Below are 21,111 nucleotides of genomic sequence, written 5' to 3' on the forward strand. Positions count from 1 at the left end.
TTGTGCCAGGGGAGATTTGGGTTGGCTATTAGGGGAAATTTCCTTCCTGAAAGTGTTGTGCAGCATTGGAACAGGCTGCCCAGGGAAGAGGTTGAGTCACCATCCCTGGACGTCTTCAAGAAATGTGTAGATGTAGCATGGTTTAGCAGTGGACTTATTTGCACCAAGTTAAAGGTTGGACTAGATGAACTTAGAGGTCTTTTCCAACCTGAGTGACCCTGTGATTCTGATAGTTTACGCTCAGTGCTAACCTGTGTAAGCAGCATTATTCTTTGCTTTGATGGTAAGGGTCACTTTGGGTAACTTCTGTTCTTCGTTTTGGGGGGCTGGGGGCCACAGAAAATAAAGGTAATAATTTTGGACCTCTCAAAAATAGTAATATATTTGCTTAGTTCTGCAGGATTTGGCCTCCTTGTATGACATACAGCGTGCTTTGCCCCATGCAGAAGGATAGCTCATGGTAGCAGCAAATAGGTTTTGTGTGATAGTGCTCTGAGCAGTCTTGAAACTTTCAAGAGTGCAACCCCAAATCCCTCACCCTCAGTATGTACTGGATCAATACAGGTGCCTCTTGCTCAGACGCATCACGTAGTTTGGAGAGAGCTTTTCCATCACGAGAGCCCTTTACTAAGGAAAAAGGGCAAAACACTATTGAGAAACAATCCCTTGTTGCCCAGTTACAGTACAAAACCAGAGTCACAGCAGGCTGTTATCAAACATGGTCTCTTAATAGTCAAGAGGCAATTCTGCATACTACTGCAATACTTCTGGAAATGATTAAAATTGAAACAGAAAACACTGGAAGTGGGCATGGTGTCAGGTCTGTTTTCTCAAGGAAGCAGCCAGCAATTGCAGGTGGCTTTCAGTCCTTCCTGGAGGAACTGAGCTGTAGTCAGCTCTGCGTGGGGTGTATGGAGAAAACGGAGCTGCAGGGATAGGGCTGTGTTTTCCTGTGTTCCTTACACTACGTGCTCTAGTCACAGAACCGGATCCACCCAGTCCAATGTCCCCTGAGTAAAAAACCATCTTTGCATCCAAGCACTAGGAAAACCTCAAGCAAGGAAAGAGTTGCAGAGAGTTGTGCTAGTGACTAGTCACATCTTTTCCAGATGTTAAGAGCATAAGAAAAATGTGTGGTGTCAGTTGGTCAAGATGAAGAACTAGAAAAAATTTTAATATGGCAATGCTCTTCAGAAGTTGAAGTAATTTGATAAAAGTTCTGCCTTTGAAAAATCTGAGGGGATATTTGCAAGGCTATTTTTGCTGGAGTAGCTGAGGTGATACAATGATGTGTTCCGAGGTATTTATGACCTTGACATTTTTATCACAATGGAAAGAAAAAAAATATATAAAAAGATCTTTTGACAGTACAATGGGAAAAAAATGTATAAAAAGATCTTTTGACAGTACAATGGACCTGAGTAGTCACTTTATGATTTTTTTTTTGAACAAGCCACACTTACAAAATGTAACTTAAATGGAAACTGCTATCTGAAGATGGTGGGCAGGAGGTATGTGGTAATGAGAGTTTGAGGAGCACATGTGGCACTCATAACAAGCCCAGGTTCAAGCTAAAGCCCAGATTGCTGCTTTTGTCTTGTGGTTAAGTTATGTGAAATGAATCAATGGTATCAAACAGCTTACTGGCAGAGAAGTTTGTCACCCTTGAAGCTATAAAGAATGTCTTAAAAGCATGAACAAAGTGTAAATAATGTAATAATGACTGCTCTAGTAAGCAAGCAGCATTCATGACATGCAGTAATAGCTTGAAGATGTGAAGAGTCCCATTAACTGGAAGAAACATGAGCACGTACTGATCTGTCAGAGCTCTCCTGACAACTCTCCAACAGAATAAGTGTGCTTGGGGTGGGATGGGAGCACAGCGCGTCCGACCCACCGAAGCAGAAACCTCTCAGCTGGTGGAGGCAAGACTGAGAGACAGGCAGTGGCCACCTGACCTCTGCTCTGTCCTTTCCTTACTTAGAGGGACAAGTACAATCAAGCTCTGGTTTCTATTGCGGCAATAAAACCCACAAGCAGTTATCAGAGTGAGTACAAATAGAGCGAATGCAAATATAACTCTGTTCCTATTTATGTATGTTGCTCAGGGTGTATTAGTTCCTCAGTTTGGAGGGTTAATTCAAATGGCTACTTTAATAGTTGGTGCAAGATACACATAGCCCTTCCTTTGGGTGACCCAATAATGCTGAGCCCTGCTTCTCAGCACATGTGCTGTGATTACAGTTCCAGCTCAGAGAGCACAGTTTCGCAGAAGGCCTTTTTGTTCCTGCCTGGCTTGATTATAGTGAACTACCCAGGGACCACTGATCAAAAAAAGATTTTAACTTGGAATTTTCAGTCCCTCCTTCCAAGTTTGGTGCTGGCTGCATATGTGTGAGCCAAGAGCAGCGTGTGACAAATGGGGAGTTGGGCAAGAATTCGAACCAGGCAGGCTGCTGGCAGTTCAAGGGGACTTGGCTCATACCACCTTGACTGAGCTTCCGCCTCACCCTGCAGTCCCTGTGGCCCATCACCATTTTAACAAAGAATTCTGACCACTTGACCTTCCTCACCCTCCCTGTTATCTCATCCCAGTCCCTTTCTAGAAGTTTGGGTGCTGCTGAGCTCACAGCACAGGAGGTATGGGAGCTGTTGCCTTAGGTTACTGCTGGCTTTTCCAGAGCAGCTGTTGTTGGTTCCAGGTCACTCCTTGAAATAAGGATCCCCTGCTTCCATCTCTGAAGTCTGTCACCCAGCTGTGGGCAGCTGTGCTGGAGCACCCATGTGGAATAGCTGGAGGGGATGGGGTGTCCCCCAAGCTGGGCTGCCAGAACAGCATCCCCCAGGAGCCCTGAGGCTGACCCTTCTGGGACTGGGACCGTTTCTTCCTGCATGGAAACGGCTCCTTCACCAGTTAGTGAGGTAGTCCTGACAAAGCAGTGCTCTGTCCTCCTGTGGGGCCCCAAGTTTGATGTGTCAGCTGCAGGATTCAGGCAAATGGTCCTCTAGTGCAAGTGGGAGAGACCCAAGCCTTTAAACGAAAGGTGACCAGATTCAGGCTCCACGTGTTTCGTTGCAGTGTCCAGAGCCAACTGAAGAGCAGAATGTGTGAAATGGGGTTCTCAGCTGTTTTGATCTTCAGAACTTAAACCTGAAGCAACTGGTCTAAAACTTGAAAAGTTTCACTTCCCAAATAGTGCTGTTCTATAAATACCCTGTGCAGTGGGATATGACATTTACTCCCACACATGAGGCACAGCATGCTTTGTAACTTGCATATTCCAGGCCTTAACCCTTGAGCTCTCTTGGATAAAGACAAGGCGAGGAGCGCTCCTCTTCTGCAGGGTACAGTCATGTTGCAGCCTATGAGCTGGTGGGCTGAATGGGAGTGCAGTTGTACCTAGAATTATTGCACTTATATGTGGAAAAATTCACTTCTTTAAACTCGTTGGATATCATGTACCAAAAGATGCTGTTTTAGGAATAACAATGCTTTATATGTCTACAGTGCGCTTCTATCAAAAAATCTCAAAGCATGTTCCTCCCCAAACCAAAAGAGGTGCTTAAGGTAGTATGCTTTAATTTCCAGTTCTGCCACTGCTCTATGATCCTTGGCAAATTTCTTGGCTTTGTAGTTTCAGTCCCAGGTGAAGTAACTGAGAGCTTTTTCTGTCCTTCATGCTGCATGTACATACACATGAGAAACTCACTGAGGCTCTGTCTTGGTTGGGTGTACCACAGACAGAAGTGCTCAGGAGCTGATGCAGTGTCTTATAAATATCCTATACATAAGAATAATCAGCAGCAGGTCTGTAATATTGCTTATTGAGAAAGAGATGAAGATGCCTAGATTAGTAGAATTAAAAAGTAATGGGTAATTTATCTCATGCTCTTGTATAGCATAACTCCAAGTAAGCCATGTATCACAGCCAGACTTGAGCAAGATTAGCAAAGCAGTCTAGCACAGCAGCTGTACCTCCGAGGGAAAAGGGGCCTGGGGTTTTACAAGTCTTTGCTTACAGAATGCTGGCATATGACTGTTTCTCCAGTGTTAGAATTTGCAGAAGAGGGTCACAGAAATTAAACCTAATGTTGGAAAAAAGCCATTCTGCTTATCTCATTTGGGTGGGAGATGTGAAAACAAACATAAGCCTTTTGTAGGATGGGTCTGATTCTGATCTCAGTTACGCTATGTTGATGTAATTCCTTCCAGTTGAATGGCTTGTGTAAGTGAGAAATTTGAAATGCATTGAAGTCTTTTCCTGAGTTTTTCATCAGCTCTTTTGAATACTAAGCAGTTCCAATTAATCGGAGTTTGGCCCCTGCAGGGAATACGCTTCTGTATGGCTTCCTCTTATCTCTGCCAAAATATGATCAAATTGCTTGTCTTTCTGAACAAGTTCTGCTTTTTGGCTCTGGTCTATTGTCAGGAAATGCATGTCAGCATTTTAACAGCTGTGTGTCCTGTTCAGAATGAGCTCTCGATCTGAGTTGGGTGCATATGGAGTAGAGCTGGGGCGAGCTGTTGTTTGTTCACTTATAGTTAGGAGGATCAAGTAAACATTGATTTTACCTTCTGCTGTGAAGGTCATCCAAGGATTTCAGCACTCCATAAAACAGCTTTCGTGAAACTCTATCTTTGTCAGATTCTTCTGCAGAGGCACTATTTCTAGTGTATAAAAAGAGGAAATGAGCACTAGAAAGATAAAGCTAAGATTATTAAAAGCAGCCCCTGATCTGGGAGTTTCAGTTTTTTGGCTGCTCAGTTCAGGGACACTCAACTGTTCTTCTTGCAGATTACAGGACTTACACTGAAGTGATGAGTACTTAAATTCTTGGCAGGGCACTTAAAGGGTTTCCAAACTCAGCTCCCTAAAAATCTTTTTTCTTTTTTGAGAGTCACGGATTGCATCAGAAGGAGAGATGCTACTTGCTTAAGCCTTACAGCACCTCAGATGTCTGAGGGTGTATTGGAAAATAAGCACAAAATGTTTGTAAGAATATTACAGTATTTGTGTGTTTTTTAAACAGAGGGTTAAGTAGTAAATGAAAAATATTGCTTCTTTAAAAAAATATTTTTATATAGCCTTGAGAGAACTAGCTCATCAGTTCTAAGAGGTGGTGAGATCAGCAGCACTGCTCGTAGCTGAGTACTCTGTGCTTTAACTGCTCAACCCAGCAGGAGCAGCAGCTTCCTCAGAGGGAGCTGCTGTAATTCAGCTTCTTGTAGATTCTTGTAAAAGTTTTTGACAAGTTTGTCAAACTTTTGACAAGTTTGTCAAAAATGTATCTCAGATAAATTTTATTCATTTAGAACTTAGTTCTACATATCCAGTACTTCTTTAATGGGAAGAATGTTCAGGGTTTCCAGACTGGTTTGACTGGAATCTTTGTCTTCGATAATGTGACGAGATCAGTAACCAAGTGAAGAATTTCAGCAGAAGGAGGAGCTGAAGCTGATGTTCCCTGTGCAGGTTTTGCTTTGCATATAAAGAGCACTTTGTTATTAGATAGCCAGTCTTCTTACACCCCACTATAATTTCACTGTTACACAATGCAGATAAAATGCTAGTAATTATTATTAGAACCCTGGCAAGTAATGCTGTGTACTCCCAAGCAAAGAAGTGTCATGCAGATTCCAAAAGCCACACTGACTCTGCTTGGTGTCTGGGCCGTGGTGTGCAGGTCACTCCAAAACAACATGCAGCTTGTTGCAAGCATGACTGCTGGAAAAGTTTGGAAACCTGTCTTTACATTTCAGCCAAGCGATCTGGTGGCTTACCTTTCACTGCAGCATTACAGCACTTTACAGTGCTCTTTCGCAGTTTCACCTTTCATAGCATCATTTCTGTGTTGGTATATCTGCTGGCATGCTTTTGCCACAGGCCCCAGATGGGGCAGTCTAGATACCAGCGTGTTCATTTACAAGAGTTAATCTAGATAGGTTTTGTCCAGAGCCCACGCACTGATGGCTGATGACTTGGCTTACTTGGGCGTTTTATTTGGGTTTCAAAGTGGTTGCTGTATATATTACATGGCATCACAGAATGGGCAGGGTTGGAAGGGACCTCTGAGGGTCACCTGGTCCAACCCCCGGTCAAGCAGGATCACTGAGAGCACCTTTCACAGGATGGCATCCAGGCAGGTTTTGAATATCTACAGAGAAGGAGACTGCACAACCTCTCTGGGCAACCTGTCCCAGTGCTCTGTCACCCTCCTGGTAAAGAAGTGCCCCTCATATTGAGCCAGAACCTCTTGTGCTTCGGTTTGTGCCTGTTGCCTCTTGTCCTGTCGCTGGGCACAACTGAATATTCTTGGGCACAACCCAATATTCTTCCTCCCCAAAATGCAATGGTCTATAAATGACCACTTCCATGTTCGTTGTGCTGTTTCCTCAGTATGTAGAGCAAGAAGTGCACATTGCACCTGTGCTCCTCCATTTTGGCAGAGATTTTGACAGCAAATTGTGGCTGTTCTCAGCTGGGCAGTGAAGCCAAGTGATGCTAAGTAGATTATGCCCTTTATTAAGGGCCAGGGTGTGTAGGGTCAGTATGTTACCTGGAGCAAAGCCTCCTCTGAGGGACAGAGGGAGGTGGACATCAGGCCCAGGCTGTCCCTAGAAGGCAGGGCACGTGTGTGCTGCCTGATGTGGTATGCCATGGGTGCCATGACCAGAGAGGCCTCTTCCTGTTGTGCACAGCGGTTTCTTTTCCTGACAGCCTGAATGTGGCTGTTTCCCCCAGGCCTTGGGGAAGGTTAAGGGCTTACTCTGGGTCCAAGGACTTGGGAGCACGTCTGCTGTTGATGTTACAAGACACTGCTTTAAGGACCAAAGGTTTTGGAGCAAACGTTTAAATGGACAAATAGCACAGGTCTGAGCCTGAACCTCTGTTTCAGGCATTCGAAGTCTTAAATTGCTGTTGAATGACATAATATGGAGTCTCATTATGAAATATCCTGCCTCTCAATGAGGTCTGTGTCAGCAAGGCTCTCAGGGTTCTCCTGCCTGTGCGTGGTCTTGTGCTGTGGTCATGAAGCCCTTTTTCTGCCTTACGGGAAGCTGGACCATTCAGAGCCATCTCACAGAGACTGACAGGCCATGTGAGTGAGCATGGATGGGCTTCCTGTGACAGGAGCAGATCTAGGATGTGGTACAAGGGCAAGGAGGAAATCCCAAGAGGGTGGTGTCAGGACAGGGAGACCTGGGGGAGGCTCAGCTGTCGGCGGCTGTTCTGCAGTCTCCTTTCTGGAATGTCCCACGCGATCCCAGCCCTTGTCCTCCACTTGAACCTTCAGAAATCCCGAGCAGTCAATAAGCTCATTCCTCTTACAGGCATTCAGATGGTCTGAATTAAAAACCAGCAGCTGCTCCCTGCTGTGTGGCAACTTCCGCTCCATTTTCACAAAGGGGCAAGTGAGCGTGGCCGTCCCCCTGCCCGAGGATGTGGACGTAGCTCCATGTCTGTGCCTCCCCCCAGCCCAAGCAGGAGCTGGGTGTCCTTCCAGCAGGTTTGTTCACATGGCTGCTACAGCCTGGGACCTCATCCAGTGCTCTCGTACTGCTTCAGGCCATGATCCTGACCCAATGCCTCTGCCACCCACCACAGGAACTTCCCTGTTTCTATTCAGTACTGGTCTAGTACAAATTAGCAAAATGACTAGTTGTAATTCTAATGTGTTACTAACTTTCTCAAATTGGAAATATGAGAAAATAGTGGAAGTGTTTGCATATTTTGTCATATTTCTCATATGTGGTGGGAAGAGCTACCAAGAAACAGAAAACATTGAGAAAAGCAAAGGCGGTCAGCCACAGTGCAACCAGAGACATCTGCTCTTCAGTGCTTTATTTTTTATTTTTTTATTTTTTTACTCTTGGTATTCTCTCCCTTCCCTGATGTCTGCGGCCTCTCACCTAGCTCCTCTCTGCCCAGTCCCATCTTGATGTCCTCCCCCACAGCTCTGCCGATCTCATATATTCATCATCTTATTTCTATTCATTGAGACCTTTATTTCCCAGTGAAAGGCATACCAATAAGTTAAAATAAACTTCACAAATCTGAGGGCTTTAATTCCCACTTCGTGATTCCTTTCATTTTTAACTTTCTAGGATAAGGATGGTCTTGGCAGAGGGAGTCCAGCTTGGCATGATCCTCATCCCTGCTACTGTGCAAAGGCAGCCAGAGGGAAATGGACCTGGGTTTCCTTCTGCATGGCTTGTCCCTGGGGTGAGCAGGCAGCCAGGGCCCAGAGCTGGGCATGAAACAGGGTGCAAACATGTCTGAAGTCATCTCATGTACAAGACCATACAAGAAGATGACATTCCTCCTCTTGAAACAAAATACCGAAAAAGGAGAGAGATTTCTTTCACCAGGCTTGACAGCTAGATGTAGGGGGGAGACTAGCTAAATATTTACATACAGATCAATCAGGGTTTATTGTAGGCAGGCAAACCACAGCTAATATTAGGACCTGGCAAAACATGCAAAAGCAACACCCAGACTATCTTTGCTTTCCTAACACAAGAAGGGCCTTTACAAAATAGACTGGGAAAGCGTAGGCACTGTATGTCTGTGGTGACAGATACGGGCTCTGTGGTTTTGTTCCCTGGGAGGATCCTTTAGCTCCTGTGCTGGTCCATGGGGCATTCTCCGTGTACCTGCAGGAGGAACCAGACACTGCCTCTTCCTCTGCTCTTCCACCATGGAAGTTCAGGTGGCAATAATTAGGCAGTATCCTCATTAAACAGAAAACAAGTTTGAACAGGGGCATAACACAAAGTAGGTCTTTACACAGGTATGTTTCCCACAAGAAATACTTTCTTCCTTAAGCAACAAGTGGCAAGCAGCTGGCTCTGCCTTTACTTATGAAATTATGATAAAGCAAAAAATGTCAGGGACTGGAATTTCTAATCAAATTAAAGCAAACTGTAAAAAACTATATAAATTTAAACAGGATAAAAATTCAATCAGACTTTTGAACCAGACATTAATCTTACAGAAAGATACATGAGATGCTTTAATTATGCGCTAATCTGTTGCAAAATTACAAGAGCTGTTAAAGCATGCTGCAGGTCAGAGATTTTATGCAGGAAGTCTTCACGTGCAATACGTCAACTGGACAGATGTCATGCCAGCTGGGTGCCAAAGGCAACACGGAGCTATCTCCCACACCTGAGGTCCTGCTGCTGTTTGGCCGTGGGAGGCAGGGAGTTGGCGGGGCCAAGGGAAACCCAGGAGAACTCTGCAGAGCCTCGTGCTCCTTGTTCAGGCCGGGAGCTCTGCATCTGCAGTGCCATGGTGCTGCCTCCACCCAGAGAGAGATGGCACGGGCTGTGGTCTGACACACTCAGCCCCCACAACCGGGCTATCCGGCACTGTTTTGCCTGGCCCCGTGAGTCACGTAGCAGCAAAGGTGGCTGTACTCTTCTGGAGCCAGGCAATTTGTCCCCTAACAAGCCTCCAGTTTTGTAGGAATCAGCACTTCTCCCTCCACAAGTCACCATTTCCCATATAGCCCAGGCACATTTCAGCATGATCAGTACCTGCGAGGTGGGTGCAGCACCGTAGTTTTGGCAAAATTTCAGGCAATTGTTCCTCTACTTGCTCTTTGGAGCACTGCTCAACACATGCCTAACTGTGATGTGATGTTAATGGTGCAAAAGATCAAAGTGTGCTTGTTGCAAGATTTCACCAGAAATGGTGGTTCCATAACCTGTCATTTTTTCCAGAGGAAGCATGGGGCCAGTTGTGTATGTGGAGAACTGCCTAAAGGGTTAAAGTTACAGCATTCCAGCCCACACAAAACACTTAGCCTCTAGACTTTAACTGAAGTATCAGTTGTTGGTTTCTTACAGTGCATATACACGGTTGAAGTTGCACACTTCTATTACTGGGTTTTGCATCATTGAGGCACTCGTGTTAACAGAGTGTGCTATTCACTTGAGGAATCCAGTAGCAAGAGCAACAAAACAGTCCAGTGTTTGAAAAATGCAACAAGAAACCCAGTGGTGGGTCTGCAGGATCTCCAGGCAAACAAATTCACACTCTCAGTGGACACAGTATTACGGGTCAAACCAACCCCTTCTCACACTGTTCATGTTGTCCTAAATCCATATCCTTCTGATTAGTCTAACCTCTTTTTCCCATAGGGGGTGTCTTTTGTCATACAATTGTTTCCCCATAGGGAAACCATCAGTCACCTTAAGGCTATTTGAATTCATTGGTCACTTACTGAAATGAGAAATAAATCAACAACTGCAAATTGGATGCTTTACAGTAGTCCTAGATGATTACTGTTACCATGTGGGGCTCTGGGAATCCTTTTTCCAAGACTAGTATTTCAAAAGTGGGCGAAGCCCCCACAGCAAATGTTGCTGGTCTGTAGCATGGAGAAGTGGAACTGTAGATTAAATTCCATCAATCTCAATGAAAGTGCCCCAGATTTATCCATGCAATCCTACAGGCAAAGTTTGGAGGCAGTGTTTGTATTTGGTTAATTCCTGTAAACCAACTGGACTTGCCAGGACTTAAGCCGAGCTTTAGAGAACCCCTCTCTCACTCTGGAGGTCACTGTAACTTACTTTTCTATCCTGTCCTTTGCAAGATATGAGGCTCTCTGTCTTCTGGGTGCAAATCCCACCGTGTAGGCAAGGGGTGGAACAGAAATGCCCGGTGCAGCTGGGGTCAGGCTGATAGATCCGGTCCTTTTCTGACACATGCATCCTTTTCTGTTGATCAGATGGGAAGGAAGTTCTGGAGGAAAAGGAAATGCAGTCACCAAGAGCTTTCCAGACAGTAGCATGCATGTGGCCTGGGCTTCCTCCGAGTCTCTGAGTTCCGGTCGCTGCACTGTTCGGATAGAAAAAGGCAGGTTGTTCTGCAGGGCGGCCGGCAGTCTTGGGACTGAGAAAGCAGCCAGGGTATGTTTGGTGATGAACATGTGAAGTGAACTTCTGTTACTGCCAAATGCTTTAAATAGCTTGAGCCTCACCCTTGAGTGCAATCAGCAAGGATCTATCCAGACCTGGTCACAAGGTTTGGGAATGAGGGTACGATTCTCGTGCTGCCACTTCAAAAGACAAATTCGAAAAGGTTCAGAAAACTTTACAAGAATGATTGGCAGTATGACAAACCCACTGACCAGATATGAAAGCAATGCTGTATTGAGTTTGTTTAACTAAGAATAGTTCAAGGAGTGACTTGATCACAATCTCCTACAAATATTCTGAAGTTAGAGAGTTATTTAGTTTAACAAATGAAAGGATGATGAGTGCCAGCAGCCAGGAGGAGAAAGGAGGCAAATTCAGGCTATCACAAAGAGCGGGAAAGGTTCACTGGAACCATTTGAACCACTCCATCAGTGATGTCCTAAAATCAAATCAAGTGTCTGTCTGAGCTGCAGGCTCGACCATCTCCCGCAGTAATTCCTGCATTAAAATAAATGGGTCTTGCCACAGCATGGAAGTGCAGCAGAAGATAAACTTATCATTATATCATATCCCTGTCTTGTGTCATGTTACGCTGTAAATTATTTAACTCAGAGGCAAACTTTGTTCTGGCTCGTGTAACACCAGATGCAAAAAGAGCCTTATTCATCAACAAGATCCCAAGATGCTCTTGCAACAGACATCATGGGGAAAAGTTGTTGCATTGCCAAGTTTAGATGGGAGCCTAATTCTGTTCTCCATATACACAGGCTTAGACATGTCTTAACCAATCAAAGAATTATTATAAATAACAGCAACAATTCTCATATTAGATGGAAAGCAGCTTCTAGCCTGTGAAGATGAGAAATAGGTTCCTCTTTTTTAACATGAATGCACACCTTTAAAAAGTCACTTCTGAAAAAAAAAAAAAAAAAAGGAAAGAAATTCTTAAGAATGCTTTTCTTAAGAAAAATAGGTTCAAAAATAGGTTCAAGTAGAATATAAAGCATATTTAATCCCCTCCTCCACACAGGACATTTATTCTCCCTCCCGCCACATGCATATTCAGACTTCATGACAAAGGAGCCTGTGCTGCCAGCTACATCATCTTGAACCACATATTTTACCCCATTCCTTGAGCAGAAACCAGTGTTTCTTTGGCTGTTACATGAAAGTGCTGCATACACTATTTAAAAAAATCCAAAGATCCTTTTTACCAGTGATCCCATTTTTAGGACTGGTCCCTCTGCTTCTTGACTTGTGGAAAAGCCTCTCTGTAGCTGCACTGTATTTTCCCATCCCAGCCATGGACTTAAGAGCTGAAACCATATTGCTACAGAGCCCACCATCTACATGATGATGAGTGACCACCAGCAGGATGAGTGCTCTTCCTGCTGCCAATGCAGCACCCCTCACCTGGCGTCATTCACCGAAGTGAATTGTGTGGGCTGCATCTGTCCCATGCCTGTATGCACATGGCACGAGGACCTCTTCCAAGGTTGCCTCAGGTTTTTCCCTGAGAACTGTACAGGATTTACCTGTCATATCAGAGCTTTCAGGGAAAGCTTGGGGCATGATGGTGCCTGAATGGCACTGCCCTGCAGAAGTCAGATGAGCTTCCGAGCTGTTCTTGCTCCAAGGGGGGAATCCCTAAAGAGCTAATGGGACACATGGGAAGGAGCCCGAGGACAGGCCCTTTCCCAGCAAACCATCTTGGTTTCCAGTGATCCACAGCTTCAGGACTTTGTCAAGTGGATGGCCGTCTCTGGACTTGTGTTTATCAGCCCTTGTGGGAACCTCCACTTTTGGAGACAAGCACATGGGAGAAGAAAAAGGTTTTGGTGACACCCACTGAGGAATTCTCCATCTTCACTGTGTACACCAGTCACTCTCAGCAGTTTCCTCTCTGCCCCTTCCCAATGTCCTGTGTGCCTGAAAAACAAGAGCAAACCCAACCAGCGCTCAGGTCTCTTCCAAAAACAATTACATCATGTTTAAGCCATCAAGCATGTGATTTCCCGGCGCTGAAACTGAAAGCAGCCTCTCTCTGGGAGAGGAAGAGAAGCTGTGCAATAGGCAGCTTGGATTCAGGAGGAAAGGCTTTATCTGCCCTCTGCAGAGAGGAGATAAAGGGACTGCGAATCAGCACCTCTGCAGCACCATGCAGGAGGGTGGGCTGTAGCCTTTGGAGAAGGAGAACACTTTAAGTATTCAGATATTTAGATATAGTGTTTTAGTATTTAGATTTTCAGCATATTTCCTAAGAAATTTGCTCATTTCTTCCAGAGCCATAAAGTGTTTTTTTTTTTTTTTTTTTTTTTTTTTTTTTTTTCCTGTTTTCTAAGTGGGAGTTTGAGCACTAGCACAGTGGGTGCACCTGCCTGGTTTAGAGTGTTAAGGCAAAGGGATGCAAGGAAATCTCAGCTTGCCTAACCCCATGCACCACAGAGCCCCCAGTTTCTATGTGGCAAGAGGTGTTGCTGAGTCCCACAGCAGCAGCACGAGGCGTTTCCTGTGCCCAGGTTCTTGCCAGCTCCTCCGTTTCTTGTCCTGTTTTCCTGCAGCCTCATGACTAAGGGGAGGGAAGTGCAGGGGGGTGAGACTGGCTCTGCTCCTGCAGTTAGTGCCTGGCCTGACTCAGGTCCCATGTGGAGAACTCACAAGGATCCCCTTTGATCCATGCACAGTGAGGAGGCTGCAAAATGAGGACAGAAGCTACAAAAGCTGCAGAATAACTAAGCCAAGTGAGGAAACCTACTGAGAACTTTTGTCTGAGACAAATCCCAGTCTTGGGAGACTCAGGTGTGTTTCCCCAGCCGGGACAGGCAAGTCTGCAACTTGAAGACTCTGGCTGAGAGCAGGGTTTCCTGAAACCATCCAGCTTCTCTTTCCTGAAAGCTTTGCTCAGTGGATTAGCAGATGTCTTTGTTGAAATCCCGGCTACCTGCCAAGGATTACTGTAAACACTTGGCAAGGTGCAGGCTCTTGGCACTGACGCTGGGTGTTGGAGAGAAGAGCTGCAGTTCACCTCGCTGAGTGGCACTTTTGATGTTCACACTCACAAATAAGCTGTTAACTGGAAACACCCCTGGCGGGGGTAATGCATCTGCTGCAGAAACTCTCATCCCCAAAACATCAGTTTATTTTTGTTCTCCCACATCTCTTACCAAGGAGTGGTAAGGGGTTATTTGCCTGTTTACTGGGAGTGGAAGCGGCTGTTCCCAGCCCTGTGAAGTCCCACACACTTGACACAGTCCCACGCAGTGGCCAGTGTAAAGACAGCATCTGTGTGGTGCCTGGTGTCAAAAACAAGAGAAGACTGCAATAGAATCACAGAATTGTAGACTCACTGAGCTTGGAAAAGACCTTCAAGATCACCAAGTCCAACCATCAACCTGACATACCAAGTCCCATCCGTAAACATCTCCCCACTAAGGTGCCACATCCACACACTCTAAATACCTCCAGGGCTGGGGCCTCCACCCTGGGCAGCCCATTCCAATGTTTGATCACTCTCTCCATAAAGAAATTCTTCCTAATTTCAAACTGAAACCTCTCCTGGCACAGCTTGACACTATTTCCTCTTGTCACCTGAGAAAAGAGACCAACACCCACCTCGCTACAACCTCTGTCAGGTAGTCGGGAAAGCAATGAGGCCTCAGCCTCCTCCTCTCCAGACTAAACAGCCCAGTTCCCTCAGCCACTGCTCATAACTCTTATTTTCCAGTCCCTTCACCAGCTTCATTGCTCTTTCCTGCATTCACTCAAGCACCTCGATGTCCTTCTTGTAGTGTGGGATCCCCAAACTGAACACAGTACTTGAGATGGGGCCTCACTAGAGCTAAGCACAGAGGGACAATCACTTCCCTGGTCCTGCTGGCCACGCTATTTCTGATACAGGCCAGGATGCTGTTGGCCTTCTTAGCCACCTGGGCATGCTGCTGGCTCACATTCAGCCAGCTGCTGACCAGCATCCCCATTTTCTTTTCTGCTGGGCACCTTTCCAGCCACTCTTCCCCAAGCCTGTACAGCTGCATGGGGTTGCTGTGACCCAAATGCAGCACCCGGTGTTTAGCCTCATTGAATGTCATGCAATTGGACTTGGCCCATCGATCAAACCTATCCAGATCCCTCTGCAAAGTCTTCTTACCCTCAAGAAATTGCTATATGATCTAGGATCTAATACAGGCCTGTGTGGTTGTGTCCAGGAGTTACTGGCATGGCATTAGGAGCAGCTCATGGTAAGCAGGATCAGGCAAGTGCTGTGAGACGCCTACGGGCTGTCTCTCCTGTCACTTGGTAAGGATTTCAGGTGCCTGCACCACAGCGGGACTAGGAAGTGACAAGAGGACCCCCTTGCTGAGGGATGCTGTAAGGGCACATGGCATTTGCCCAGCCTGTCAACACTGTAGGACTGTGGTGCTTTCAGGCAGAATGCCTGTGGAGACATTCAGCTGTGACTGCCTAACACAACCAGCCACGCTGAACTTGTGTGCTGTTTCCAGTCCCAGTATGCCCAGGTCAGCCAGCAGCTCCTGGCTTACACTTTTCTCTTCTCTGCCAGACTGAAGAAGCCTCCTTCCCTCCTTCCTATAGGAGCTGCCAGGGTTCTGGCTGGTTCTGAGCTGCAGGCACCCTGGGTGCAGGATGTGGGACCTGCTGCCGGCTCCCCAGGGGAGCTCTGCCAGCAGGAGCTCCCAGCTCCCCTTGGTCCTTCATCCCTGTCCTCCAGGTCCCCATCTCCTTATGCTCCTACATTGCACTTGCACAGTAAAGTCGCCATCCTTCATTTGCTCTTCTGAGCCACGCAGACTTAGAGGTGACCCTCGTAACCGCTTTCTGCTCGTTCATATCCAGCCCTCCCGGCCTTCAGCACCTCCATCCCCTGAGCTGCAGGGTGGCCACGGTGCCCTTTCCCCCGAACTGTCCCAGGTTCAGTCCCCTTCCTAGGGCCTGTGCTGGCTGTGCCGGGGGCTGTGCTGTGCTCTCAGCTTGGCCGCCCGGCCCCCAGTTTCCCGATGGAATGGCTCCACCTAGTGCGTGTCCGCCTCCAGCCCGGACACGGCCACTCTCTGCCAGGGCAGGGTAGCCAAGCGAGGGTCTGGGTGAAATCGGGACTTACTCAGCTGCTCGGCTCCTGGGTGTTATACCCCGGAAGGTCTGTATTGAGGCTTTCTTTGATTTGTATCCCTACAGGCATCACTGGGTGGCAGAGAGAGCTGGTGCCAAGGAGTAGGTTGTGTAAGAGTCCTCTGGCTCTTTTAGTGAGGATTTGGGGCTACCGACCATGTAACATGCTCCCCTGGCCCCCTTGAGCTCTGTGAACCTTACACAGTTCGACAAGCCAAGTGCAAAGTCCTGCCCCCAGCTCAGGTCAGTGCCCTGTATCAGCACAGACTGGGAGATGAGTGGGCTGAGAGGAGCCCTGCAGAGCAGGACCTGGGGGTGCTGGTGGATGAAAAGCTTGACATGAGTCTGCAATGTGCACTTCAATCATTTCACATATTTAAATACAGAAGATTCTTCTCTGTCCAAGCCCATCACAGATTTGCTGGTCACAGGTAGCCAGACATCAAGTCAAGGCCCAGGGAAAAAAACTCTTCCATGCCTACCTACTTGGAAACCACCAAGGCGCCCATCCAGGACCTGTCTTGGCTGTGTATTTCTTTTGAATCTCTGCTAAGCTACACCCAGCCTCTACTGCTTGGTTCTGTGGTATTTTTGTTCCTTCTGCATAGTCGTTCATAGCTTTCCCAGGAACTGGAGCTCAGAGGAACTGAAGGTAATCGCTATCAGGCTCTGCCATGCTTGGCCATGCTTGACTCATGCCTGGGACTGCTCTCCCATAGCCAGGACAGCTCTGGGCTCATGGCTGCTGCACTTGCAGGAGCTAGGAGGAAGCTTATTAATGGTTACAACACAATTTTATGGCTGATTGGGAAAGCTCATGCCCTCAGGAGTCCTTTTTCCTAGAATGGCACAATGTCTGATGATGAATGTTTGATTGTCACGTTGAGTTATGCTGATACTGTGCAGCTGAAGTCACCATGCCAACCATGCCAGTTTTGTTGTTGTTGTTGTTGTTTGTTTGTTTGTTTGTTTTCTTAAGATACAGAGATTTTTCAGATTTTGAGAAAGAAGGAAATACCTACTGAGATTTTTAACATTCTCTTGGCATCAGGATGCCAGGTATCTATGAGGCACCTTCTTAGGCATTTCATTGCATCTGGAAACTTACCCATATGCTAGAATTCCCACTGGGAAACTATGTCCCTTTGACTCAGGCTACCTTCCAGGGAGAAAGCAATACAGGGAGATTGTAATTAGCCTTCAATGTTCTTTTTTTTTTTTTTTTTTTTAAATAGGTGAATCAGAGATATGTTTTTCTTGGACAAGTGGCCCTGACTCAAGGAACCACACAACCTGGCACCTTCTCCCTTCACAAAGAGGAGAGCAGGAAGAGTGGCTGTGACTCTGGATGAAGGTGCTCTGCTTTATATTGCCTGAGACGTCTGCACAGAGAGAGCTGATGGGCAAAGACCCAATATGTCACAAATTTCCATGAAAGAAACCAAGTTCGGGAACTTATAGGTCACATCAACAGGGACAAAAAAATCTGGTGGAGCTGGATATTTATTTGGGGTATCCCATTTTATTTTGAAGACCAGACAAAGGTGGTCAGCCCTTCCAAAACTCCTGCTTTGCTGCCTTTGCTTGCTGTGCTGCTGGCTTCTCTCCTAGCCCTGTGCTCTTGCAGTGCTCACATGATGACAGGCGGGTTTGCAATCCCCAGCAGATCCTTGCTGACTCCCATGGCGAGGCCAACAAACAAATACAGCTGACACCAAGTGACCCCGCAGGGCTTCCCTCACCTTCTGGGACCAGATTGCTCCTTCCTTACAACAACTGGTCTAGTGAAGAAATCCCTTACTTGCTAGTAGCAAGGATTAGTGGAAGTCTAAAAAGTATGGTCCACGGGGTAAGAATGAAAGAATTGGGTTGTTTGGTCCAGGGGACTGAAGGCTGGGGGAAGATGCGACAGCTGTGGAGTAGCTGACCTCCAAACTTCCTTTCAGCAGCTGCATTTCCCATACTCCTATGATAACAGCCCTCCAATAAATAACAGACAGCCACAAAGAAGAAGGGAATAAACTCTTCTCTGTGTCTGTCTGGAGAGGATGAGAAGTCATGGGATGAAACTGCGGTGAGAGAGCTTTAGTTAGACATTTGGGGACTGATGAAATGTAAATACAGCAATGCGCCAGAACAGATTGCCTGACATCAAGTCTCCATTAGTGGAAGTTTCTGAGAGAAAAAAAATAAAAATAAAAAATAGACAAACATCCATCGGAAAGGGTTTAAGCTGAATTTACCCTGTGCCAGAACAGGGAGATTTGACAGGTCATCAAAGCACTGCTCCATCTCTGTTTTCTCTGCTTTTCTACTTCTTTTCTCAACCATCTCACAGATTCAGGTGGTTGTTTAACTGCAGTCAGCCTTGAATCAGATCACCCTTTCCAGGTGCAGATTTTTGGATGAGATTTTCATTCCCATCAAAATGAAAATCGAGCTGCAGGGGAAGCAGTGCTATGCCGTGCTGCCTCTGCACAACAGGGTGGCCAGAGGATGGAGAGCCTCCCTGGGAACATCTTGGAGGGATCAGGGAGCAGGCTGGTCTTTCTCAATGATCTTAAGGCTCAAAACCTCTTCCTTTTGTTTTCTTCTGAAGATTTTCAGTGGATTTGGATGCAACACAATGGGGGTAACGGTGATTAAGGTGTAAGAGCACCCCAACAAAGTGCCATGAAGTTAGGGCACAGGAGCTCTGAGTTGCAATGGTCATCCTGGGTTTCCATCACTTTTGTGCTTGTAAGGGCTAGGTCAGTCTCCACATTGCATGTCTCGGCAAGGAAGGGTGGTATTTTTGCCCAGGATGCTTCAGATGCAGCTTCAGTCATGCCTGGTGAACATCACAAGATGTTTCCCTTCTGTTCTGATGAGTCTGGTGCTTTTGGCTGGATTCCCATCTCTCGCTAGGTTGGGGAATCACAAGCGTATATGAGACATGAAGTGGCTCATAGCGAACCTTTTACATAGGGCAAGTTCCTTCTTCTCCAGGAACTGTAGGAGAAAATAAAAATGTCAAATTCTACTGAGGAACAAGGCAGCCCTGTAACCCTGGCAGTCCTCATGCTCCTCCACGCTCTCCTCCCAGACAGACAAATGTCCTCAGAAGGATGCTCAGGAGGAGATTTGGGAAAGGGGAAATTTCTCCTGGTTAGAAGCAAAAGCATTATGGACTCTGCCTTTCCTGCATTCTGTTACAGGATATCTTCTGTCACACTCTATCCTGAAAGTGAATGCTAATAAACAGCCATATAAAAAATGTTCTCTCAGTATAAATTGCCAAGTATTTGTGCAATAATCTTGTTAGAGACTTGGTATGGCTCATTTCTGTCTTCATAATGTCTCCCGGAAAAGTCCATAAGAGAAAGCACAGTATTCACTTCATATGATTACAAAAAGCCTGGGAACTCAATATTTAGTTTTGTTTACAGTTTAACATCCTCCTCTTTAGCTAGAGAGCATAACATTATTGTGTATCCATGATAGACTGGAAATTTTTGATGTCATGTGTAGTTTTCTTTTTTGCTTCCCTTTTTTAAAAAAAAATAGAGAAGAGGTAACTGCATATGTTACCAACTCACAAATGGTTAATGCTGGCGAGACCCATAGCAGCCATTTACCAGTACTGAAGGAGGAAAGTGACATGAGTAATGAAATAGAAGAAGAAATATCAGAGGAAACTACGAAAGAAGAAATGAAGTATCTATATAATTTATCAAGAGCAAAACTCGTGTTTAAAAGGAGACCAAGCAGATAACCAGTTGAGGCATCAGAGAACATCCTACGTAGAAATCTCTGCATTTAAGTGATTGATTTTGCCCCCAGTTTAGCCCTTGAATCTCAGGGATAAGCCAGCTTTCAGGGGAGTTTGTGTCTCCTCTCTGGTGGGCTCCAGAGATGTGATTTTGGTGTGTCCAGAGCCACTTGGGTGGATTTCAGGGCTGCTGCCCTGGCCGAACTGAAATGCATGCCGGGATGCTGGAGCCATGGTGGCTGCTCCTCTTGGGCACTGTGGTGATGGGAGATGTGGGTGCCCTGCCTGCTTCTGGCACCCCCTCTTTGGCCCAGGCCAGACAGCAGCAAGCCATGTCCCTTTTGCTGTCCCCAGGAACCTGCAGGATGTGGTGCAGTTCTTTGCTGGTGCTTGTAGCAGGCACAATGCCACCATTTGTCTCCCACCCTGGCTCTCCCCAGCTCCACAGCCCCAGTCCTGTCCCGCTTTCGATCTGCAGTTGAATGTCTGAGGACAATCTGGCAGACAGCTTTGATTCCTTGGCTGTTTTCCTGCTCAAGAGCAGGGATGTACTCCAGGGATGGTTTTCAGTTCAGTGCCTTGCAGCACGCTGGTGAGGGGAAGCGTGCTTGTCCTTCATCACACATGGGACAAAAGCAAGCAATTTTTAATGCCTTTTCCCCATTCTTTCAAACTCTGCTATGCGTGTGAAGCAGCCCTGTTGCTTGTTTTTCTAAAGCTGTTTGCTGCCTAATTTAGGATACTCTGCTTGAAAGTCTCTAGCCTGAGCTGTAAAACCACAGCTGTGTTTTGCAGATGAGAGACTTGGGTTGGTTTCAGATTGTGCTTTTGGAAAGGCCACTGCCATCCTAAGCAAAGGCAACACAAATGGCATGAGTCCATTCTTCAGCAGTGAACTGTGAGAGCTGCAGCCTTCCCTGCGAGCCTGTGTTTTGGAAGGACAGAAGTCCTTCTCTGTTAATTTTGGATTGACAAAGAAAACAAACAAAAAATTCTTCTGTGTTTAACCGTTCCATTTCTTCAGTCTGTCTCAATTTCTATCACCAGCAGAGTTAAAAGAAAAATAGACGACACCATCAAAAACTCCTAAAGCCTCCAAAAAGCCAGTTTAGGCCCAGTAAGTGTGGGATACAACCATCCGCTTCTACCAAAGCTGCTTTCTGGGCTGACAGAGCCCAGAGATGGCTCATAAAGCATGTCCACGTGGTGTGGCTTCAACAGGGCGCTCCCCTTCCATGCATAAATCAATTTTGGCCACTTTTGAATCCAGGCTGGAGACATCTGGATGTTTCCCCATTCATGTGTC

The sequence above is a fragment of the Netta rufina genome (assembly GCF_964035555.1).
Source record: "Netta rufina genome assembly, chromosome: 24".
In the NCBI taxonomy this organism is placed as follows: domain Eukaryota; kingdom Metazoa; phylum Chordata; class Aves; order Anseriformes; family Anatidae; genus Netta; species Netta rufina.